The sequence below is a fragment of the Chlorocebus sabaeus genome, chromosome 24 (assembly GCF_047675955.1).
Source record: "Chlorocebus sabaeus isolate Y175 chromosome 24, mChlSab1.0.hap1, whole genome shotgun sequence".
Taxonomy (NCBI): Eukaryota; Metazoa; Chordata; class Mammalia; order Primates; family Cercopithecidae; genus Chlorocebus; species Chlorocebus sabaeus.
In genome coordinates, this window is record NC_132927.1 from 10,912,990 (window position 1) to 10,922,675 (window position 9,686).

A 9,686-nucleotide genomic window follows, 5' to 3' on the forward strand; every position below is an offset into this window, starting at 1 on the left:
ACAGGATCATGTCTAGGGGAGGGAAATGCTGTTTTGTTGCTTTTTAGTACTATTTTATGTTTATAATTGTTTATATGTTAAAAATTTACAGGCAGGCATGGTGGCTCACACCTGTAATCCCAGCCCTTTGGGAGGCTAAGGTAGGCAGATCACGAGGTCAGGAGATCCAGACCATCCTGGCTAACACGGTGAAACCTCGTCTGTACTAAAAATACAAAAAATTAGCCAGGCGTGGTGGTGGGCGCCTGTAGTCCCAGCTACTTGGGAGGCTGAGGCAGGAGAATGGTGTGAACCCAGGAGGCGGAGCTTGCAGTGAGCCAAGATTGCACCACTGCACTCCAGCCTGGGCAACAGAGCAGAGCGAGACTGTCTCAAAAAAAAAAAAAATTTTAAGATAGTTGTGATGGGCTGGGCACAGTGGCTCACACCTGTAGTCCCAGCACTTTGGAAGTCGGAGAGGGACAGATCGCTTGAAGTCAGGAGTTCAAGACCAGGCTGGCCGACATGGTGAAACACCATCTCTACTAAAAATACAAAAATTAGCCAGGTGTGGTGGTGCAGGCCTGTAATCCCAGCTACTCGAGAGGGTGAGACAGGAGAATTGCTTGAACCTGGGAGGCAGAGGTTGCAGTGAGCCAAGATCGTGCCACTGCATTCCAGCCTGGGTGACAGAGTGAGACTCTGTCTCAAAAAAAAAAAAAAGAAAAAAAAAAAGGCTGGGCACGTTGGCTCACGCCTGTAACCCCAGCACTTTGGGAGGCCAAGGCAGGCAGATCACTTGAGGCCAGGAGTTCGAGACAGCCTGGCCAACATGGCAAAACCGCATCTCTACTAAAAATACAAAAATTAGCTGGGCATGGTGGTACATGCCTGTAATCCCAGCTACTTCGGAGGCTGAGGCAGGACAATTGCTTGAACCCAGGAGGTGAAGGTTGCAGTGAGCTGAGATCACGCTACTACATACACTCTAGCCTGAGCAACACAGTGAGATTCTGTCTCAAAAAAAAAAAAAAAAAGATAGCTGTGATGATAAAGGGCAGTTTTTTGTATTACCTAAGGATGAAGATAATTATTTGTCAACCTAAATAACAAAGAGAGGCTCTCTCTCTCTCTCTTTTTTTAATTGAGACAGGTTTTCACTCTGTTGCCCAGGCTGGAATGCCGTGACTCGATTTCAGCTCACTGCAACCTCCACATCCCGGACTCAAATGGCCCTCACACCTTGGCCTCCGGAGTAGCTGGGACTATAGGTGTGCACCACCACACGACTCTCCACTACTTTTTTGTATTTTTTATAGAGACGAAGTTTTACCATGTTGCCCAGGCTCATCTTGAACTCCTGAGCTCAAATGATCTACCCACTTCAGTGTCCAAAAGTGCTGGGATTACAGACATAAGCCACCTCACCCAGCTGCTGAGGCTCTCTAAAAGAAAACATATTTATTTGGGAATACAGCAAGCTTGTCCAACCTGTGGTCCCTGGGCCACATGCAGCCCAAGATGGCTTTGAATGCGGCCCAACACAAATTAGTAAGCTTTCTTAAAAGATTACGAAGTTTGGCTGGGCGCAGTGTCTCACGCCTATAATCCCAGCATTTTGGGAGGCCAAGGCAGGTGGATCACCTGAGGTCAGGAGTTCAAGACCAACCTGGCCAACATGATGAAACCCCGTCTCAACTAAAAATACAAAAATTAGCTGGGGCATGGTGGTGGGTACCTGTAATCCCAGCTACTTGGGAGGCTGAAGCAGGAGAATCACTTGAACCTGGGAGGCAGATGTTGCAGTGAACCAAGATCAGGTGACTGCACTCCAGCCTGGGCAACAGAGAGAAACTGTCTCAAAAACAAAACAAACAAAAACACAAGAACAAGAGACAGGAAAAGCCACTTCGTTTGAGAGTCTTTAAAGTCATTCATGTTAGCTACTTCTATGCCAACACAGAGGAATTATACACCAAGGTGGTCTAAGATGTTAAGAATTCATTTAAACATGAGACTGCTTCTTTTGGATTCTGTAAGTGCTAATGTTGAGAAATTCATGACTACTGCTTAACTGTTGGCATTTTATTTAAGAATGTTCTGGAAGAGCATCATCACATTTTCCCATCAGAGCTTGTGCAAAGAGGAAGCATTAGTGCCACACCTCCATCACTAAAGGAGAGGCCTTGCTTTGGAAGGTGGGGCCAGAGATTCTGCAAGTAGCTCATAGCATGGCTTAAGGCTCTGCATGAAGACTCAAGTTAGCCGATTTTGACACATATGCAAATGACTCTTTGCTAATCAAGCAACAACCGGAGTCAGTAGCTTTTACAGCCCTTGGGATTGTGAGGACAAGCTGGTCAGGAGACAGGTGGCGCTCACTACCCCCATCTTGGATCTGTTGAGAGTTGCAGATCAGTAAAAACTTGGGAGCAACCCCGATGACTCATTTCTGAGTTGTCTCAAGAGTGTGTGCCAGGAACTGGTAGAACAAATGGAATCTTTCAAAGGCCCAGCTCTCAAGAAGCTCACAGCCCAGATACGTAAGCATTACATATAATTCCATTACCCCTGCAAGGCAAGCAGCCCACGCCAGCAACAGAGGCCAACCAGCCACAGGCTTCGCTCAGGTAGCTTTGATTTCATCTACAGATCCTGCTTTATTGTAACATGAGCACTGACGAAAAAGTAAAAATTTGGTAGGACTGAGAAAGTTAAAAATCCACCCTGCCCAGGTTAGGATAACAGACACACATAAAGGCATCTACAAAATTAACAAGACAGCATCTCTCCCAATGACACATTACAGCTGTAAAGTATTTTCTTCTTTGAATGACCACTGCTGTCTTACTGAAAGCCTTTGTTCTCTGAAATATAGAGTATCAGAAACTTTGCTGTTTGAAATTCTATCAGTAAGAATGAAACATTCCACTCTTGACCAGGTGACTCTAAGTCACCTTAATACAGAGAAGCAGCCTTTACTGACAACCCAAGTCCAAGGCTTCCAAATGGGGATCTGTGGACACGGCATTCCTCATCTAAACTTTGCAGTTTCCAAAGAAACCACACTCTAAGGGCATTTTGCAGTTCAGGCCTGATATTGATTCTTTTACACAAGCCCTGTTTTGCTTTGAGGTTGTCAAAACACTGCTTCATTTAAATTTTATCTCCACCCTTCCCCCAAATCCTACATAAACTGTCCTTTGGGGCCAGGCGTGGTGACTCATACTGTAATCCCAGCACTTTGGGAGGCTGAGGCAGGAGGATCACTTGAGGTCAGGAGTTCCAGACCAGCCTGGACAACATGGTGAAACCCCATCTCTACTAAAAATACAAAAATTAGCAAAGCATAGTGACAGGCACCTGTTATCCCAGCTACTTGGGAGGCTGAAGCAGGAGAATCACTTGAACCTGGGAAGTGGAGGTTGCAGTGAGCCAAGATCGTGCCACTGCGCTCCAGCCTGGACAAGAGCAAAACTCCCTCTCAACACACACACACACACACACACACACACACACACACACACACACAGAAAAACAAACAAAAAACTGTCCTTTGGTCCTCTGGTGTACAGTCTACTTCATTGCAACGGGTTAATAAACCTGACTTTCTCAGATTCCCTGAATGGGGACAGATAGCATCGCAATCTATGAGAACCCTGCTGGTCTCAAAAAGGCTACATAACAATCTGTTTAGTATAGTATTTGGGATATGACTATACATGTGTGGCAGGGAAAAACATTTAGCAAATTTATGCCTGAGTTTCAGTTTCTTAATATAGTCATTTGTTAGCTTGAAACTTAATTCTGTCCTTGAATTAAAATTATTAAAATGTGCGAATGGCATTTTAAGAGCCTTAAAGTCTGCTTTTAAAAAAAAATGGGCTGGGCGCGGTGGCTCATGCCTGTAATCCCAGCACTCTGGGAGGCCGAGGTGGGTGGATTACCTGAGGTCAAGAGTTTGAGACCAGCCTGACCAACATGGTGAAACCTCGTCTGTACTAAAAGTACAAAAAAATTAGCCGGGTATGGTGGTGGGCACCTGTAGTCCCAGCTACTCTGGAGGCTGAGGCAGGAGGATGGCGTGAGCCCGGAAGGCAGAGCTTGCAGTGAGCCGAGAGTGCACCACTGCACTCCAGCCCAGGTGACAGAGCAAGATTCCGTCTCAAAAATATATATATATATATGGGACCAGCCATGGTGCCTCACACCTGTAATCCCAGCAGTTTGGGAAGTCAAGGTGGGAGGATTGCTTGAGCCCAGGAATTTGAGACCAGCCTGGGCAACATAGTGAAACCTTGTCCCTAGAAAAAAATTTGTTTTTTAATTAGCAAGGCATGGTGGAGCAGAGCTATAGTCCCAGCTGCTTGGGAAGCTGAGGTGGAGGATTGCTTGAGAGTGGGAGGTAGAGGCTGCAGTGAGCCATGACTATACCACTGCACTCCAGCCTGCTCAACAGAGCAAGACCCTGTCTCAAATATATATATACGGAAAATTTGCATTCTTGAGAAAAAAAAATTATCAGAATTTGGTCAGAGAAAACCTCACAGGGCCGAATTCCCGGCCAATTCATACTAATCCTATAAGACTTGGCTCAAACATTCTCTCTTCTTGAAAGCTGTCCCTAATCCTTCTATACTCTGGTGGCACCTGGTGTTATATTTGTGGCATGGCACACGCCAACCACAATGTTGGGGTTGTTGGTTTACCTGTTTTCCTTGTTCATCTCAGCTCATTGAGAGCCGGGTCCCATCATTGATCTGTACATTGCACCTGGCACACAGGAGGAACCCAAATGATGATGAATAGATGAAACTATGAATGAAGGGGAGGTTGGGAGCAAGAAAACCAGTTGGCAGATGGTTGTAATGGTCCACAAAGGATGAAAATAACCTGGACTTAGTGTTTGACTAGATGAAAAAGTAGATGAGTATGGAACATTATATCTTATTGTATTTTTATTATTTTTTGAGATGAAGTTTTGCTCTTGTTGCCCAGGCTGGAGTGCAATGGCGTGATCTTAGCTCACAGCAACCTTTGCCTCCTAGGCTCAAGCGATTCTCCTGCCTCAGCCTCCTGAGTAGCTGGGATTACAGGCATGAGCCACCACACCCAGCTAATTTTGTATTTTTAGTAGAGATGGGGTTTCTCCATGTTGGTCAGGCTGGTCTCGAACTCCTGACCTCATGTGAGCCTCCTGCCTCAGCCTCCCAAAGTGTTGGGATTACAGGCATGAGCCGCTGAGCACAGCCTGTTTTTTTTTTTTTTTGGTTTTTTTCTTTTTTCTTTGAGACGGAGTCTCGCTCTGTCACCCAGGCTGGAGTGCAGTAGCATGATCTCGGCCCACTGCAAGCTCCGCCTCCCGGGTTCATGCCATTCTCCTGCCTCAGCCTCCCGAGTAGCTGGGACTACTGGTGCCCACCACCATGCCCGGCTAATTTTTTTATTTTTAATTTTTAGTAGAGACGGGGTTTCACTGTGTTAGCCAGGATGGTCTGGATCTCCTGAACTCGTGATCTGCCCGCCTCGGCCTCCCAAAGTGCTGGGATTACAAGCATGAGCCACCGCGCCCGTCTTTTTTTTTTTTTTTTTTTTTTTTTTTTTTTTTTTTTAGATGGAGTTTCACTCTTGTTGCCCAGGCTGGAGTGCAATGGTACAATCTTGGCTCACTGCAACCTCCGCCTACCGGGTTCAAGCAATTCTGCCTCAGCCTCCTGAGTAGCTGGGATTATAGGCATGTGCCAGCACACCCAGCTAATTTTTTGTATTTAGTAGAGACGGGGTTTCACCATGTTGGTCAGGCTGGTCTCGAACTCCTGACCTTAAGTGATCCGCCCACCTCAGCTTCCCAAAGTGCTGGGTTTACAGGTGTTAGCCACCATACCCCGCCTGTCTCATACATTTGATATTCTATAGAGATTTCACATGGCGGCATACGTCTCTGAAACCCCTTCATGATGATTATAAACTGTGCCCTCTTTAAAGACATAGAGCTGGCCGGGCGTGGTGGCTCACACCTGTAATCCCAGCACTTTGGGAGGCCGAGGAGGGCAGATCACAAGGTCAGGAGATGGAGACCATCCTGGCTAACACGGTGAAACCCTGTCTCTACTAAAAATACAAAACGTTAGCCAGGCATTGTGGTAAGTGCCTGTAGTCCCAGCTATTCCGGAGGCTGAGGCAGGAGAATGGCGTGAACCTGGGAGGTGGAGCTTGCAGTGAGCCAAGATTGCGCCACTGCACTCCAGCCTGGGTGACAGAAGAAGACTCTGTCTTAAAAAAAAAAAGACATACAGCCAATAGATCTATTGTTTGATCCCCTTATGTATTAGACTAAAGGAAAATCCTGTCAAGGACTAATTCTGCACCATGGAACTGAAGAATGCCTTTGTTAAATTTCAACCCACTTAAAAAAACAAAACAGGACTGGGCATGATGGCTCACACCTGTAATCCCAGCACTTTGGGAGGCTGAGGCAGGTGGATCACCTGAGGTCAGGAGTTCGAAACCAGCCTGGCCAGCATGGTGAAACCCCATCTCTACTAAAATACAAAAGTTAGCCAGGGGTGGTGGCATGGTAATCCCAGCTACTTGGGAGGCTGAGGCAAGAGAATTGCTTGAACCTGGGAGGTGGAGGTTGCAGTGAACCGAGATCCTGCCATTGCACTCCACCCTGGGTGATAAGAGTGAAACTCCATCTCAACAGAAAAAACAACAAAGGCCGGGCACAGTGGCTCATGTCTGTAATCCCAGCACTTTGGGAAGCAAAGGTGGGCGGATCACGAGGTCAGGAGTTCAAGACCAGCCTGGCCAACATGGTGAAACCCCATCTCTACTAAAAATACAAAAATTAGCTTGATCGCACCACTGCACTCCAGCCTGGGCAACAGAGTGAGACTCCGTCTCAAAAAAAAAAAAAAAAAAATATATATATATATATATATGCTGCAACCTCTTGAGAGACCTCAGGTTAGAACTGCCAAACTAAGCAATTCCTCAAATTCCTGACCCACAGAAATCACAAGATAACATATGTTATTTTTTTAGTCCCCTAAATTTTGGGGATAATTTGTTATGCAGAAAAATATACAAAGGTAAGAGAGCCATTCAAAGGTCAAGATAAAAGGTTGAAACTTTCATTAATATGGTTTCAGATTCCACCCTGCATCTAACCTTAAAGAAAGTAATACTTGCTAATATTTCATGTAGTACCAAAGAAGAATATTAAAAATTATCTGGCCGGGTGTGGTGGCTTACACCTGTAATCCCAGCAATTTGAGAAGCCAAGGCAGGTGGATCACCTGAGGTCAGGAGTTCAAGACCAACCTGACCAACATGGTGAAACCCTGTCTCTACTAAAAATACAAAAATTAGCCGGATCTGGTGGTGGGCACCTGTAATCCCACCTACTTGGGAGGCTAAGGCAGGAGAATCACTTGAACCAGGGAGGCAGAGGTTGCAGTGAGCCAAGATGATACCACTTACACTCCAGCCTGGGTGACAGAACAAGACTCCATCTCAAAAACAAGTAAATAAACAAATTATTTAATTAAATGGGGGTATTAAAGCAAAAAAATTCAGAACTAGATAATAAAGTCTCAAAAAATTTCAAAGAAGTTATAGCATACTAACGATGGTCTCTATTCAAAATAATTAAATAACATATCAACTAGAGCCTCGAACTTCTGGGCTCAAGCAATTCTCCTGCCTCAGCCTTCTAAATACCTGGGACTACAGGCACGTGCCATCACACCTGGCAAAAGATAGATACATTTTTAAAGTCCTATATATGTTTAGAAATTGTAAAAGAATGCCAGGCGTGGTGACTCACACCTGTAATCCCAGCACTTTGGGAGGCCAAAGTGGGGAGGATCACAAGGTCAGGAGTTTAAGACCAGCCTGGCCAACATGGTGAAACCCCGTCTCTACTAAAAATTACAAAAAAATAGCTGGGCTTGGTGGCAGGTGCCTGTAATCCCAGCTACTTGGGAGGCTGAGGCAGGAGAATCCCTTGAACCCATAAGGCAGAGGTTGCAGTGAGCTGAGATCGTGCCACTGCACTCCAGCCTGGACGACAGTGCAAGACTCTGTCTCAAAAAAAAAAAAAAAAAAAAAAAAAGGCAGGGCATAGTGGTTCACACCTGTAATCCCAGCACTTTGGGAGACCAAGGTGGGTGGATCATGATGTCAGGGGATTGAGACCATCCTGGCTAATATGGTGAAACCCCGTCTCTACTAAAAATACAAAACAAAATTAGCCAGGCATGGTGGCAGGCGCCTGTAATCCCAGCTACTTGGGAGGTTGAGGCAGGGGAATCACTTGAACCCAGGAGGCAGAGGTTGCTGTGAGCCGAGATCACGCCACTGTGCCACTGTACTTCAGTCTGGGCAACACAACGAGACTGTGTCTCACAAAAAAAAAAAAAAAGAAAAAGAAAAAAAAGAAATTGTAAATATGCTTCTCAATAACTAATAACTTAAAATCATAATTGAAAAATAACAATAGTTGAAACTGAACAAAAGGACGACATATACAACTTGTGCGATGCAATGAAAGGAGAGAAAACCTATAGCCCTAAATGTTTACATTAAAAAAGAGAAAGGCTGAAGATGAGCGAAGCATCTACCTTAAGAAGATAGAAAAAGGCCAGTTGCAGTGGCTCACGCCTATAATCCCAGCACTTTGGGAGGTCAAAGTAGGCGGATCACCTGAGGTCAGGAGTTCGAGACCAGCCTGGCCAACATGATGAAACCTCATCTTTACTAAAAATACAAAAATCAGCCGTGCCTGGTGGTGAGCGCCTGTAATCCCAGCTACTTGGGAGGTTGAGGCCAGAAAATCGCTTGAATCCCGCAAGGCAGAGGTTGCAGTGGGGTGAGATTGTACCACTGCACTCCACCCTGGGCGACAAGAGCAAGACTCTGTCTCAGGGAAAAAAAAAAAAAAAAAAAGATCGAAAAAAAACAACAGAATAAATGCAAGTTGACTAGAATGAAGGAGATGATACAGATAATATTAAAAAGTAATGAAATAAGACCAAAATTCCATCAAGGAAAAAAGAAGGAGAATTAAGTATTAGAAATGGAAAAGGAAGGTGCCACTACATATCCAGCAGATATTAAAGATAATGAGAGAAAGGTTTGAATAACTTTATTCAATAAATTTGAAAACACAGGAAAAATGAACAAATTCTTTTAAAATCCCGATAAATTGGCTGGGCGCGATGGCTCACGCCTGTAATCCCAGCACTTTGGGAGGCTGAGGCAGGTGGATCACTTGAGGTCAGGAGTGCGAGACCAGCCTGGCCAACATAGTGAAACCCCATCTCTACCAAAAAACACAAAAAAATAGCTGGGCATGGTGGCACATGCCTGTGGTCTCAGCTACATAGGAGGCTGAGGCAGGAGAATCATTTGAACCTGGGAAGCAGAGGTTACAGTGAGCCGAGATGGCACCACTGCACTCCAGCCTGGGTGAAGGAATGAGATTCTGTCTCAAAAAAAAATAGTTAATAAATTAATTACATAAAATCCTGATAAATCATCCTGATAAATGGTCATTTATCAAAATGAATTCAGAAAGAAAGATACTTTTTTTTTTTTTTTTTTGAGACACGTCTTGCTCTGTCACCCAAGCTGGAGTGCAGTGGCTCAATCTCGGCTCAGTGCAATTGCCGCCTCCTGGATTCAAGTGATTCTCCGACCTC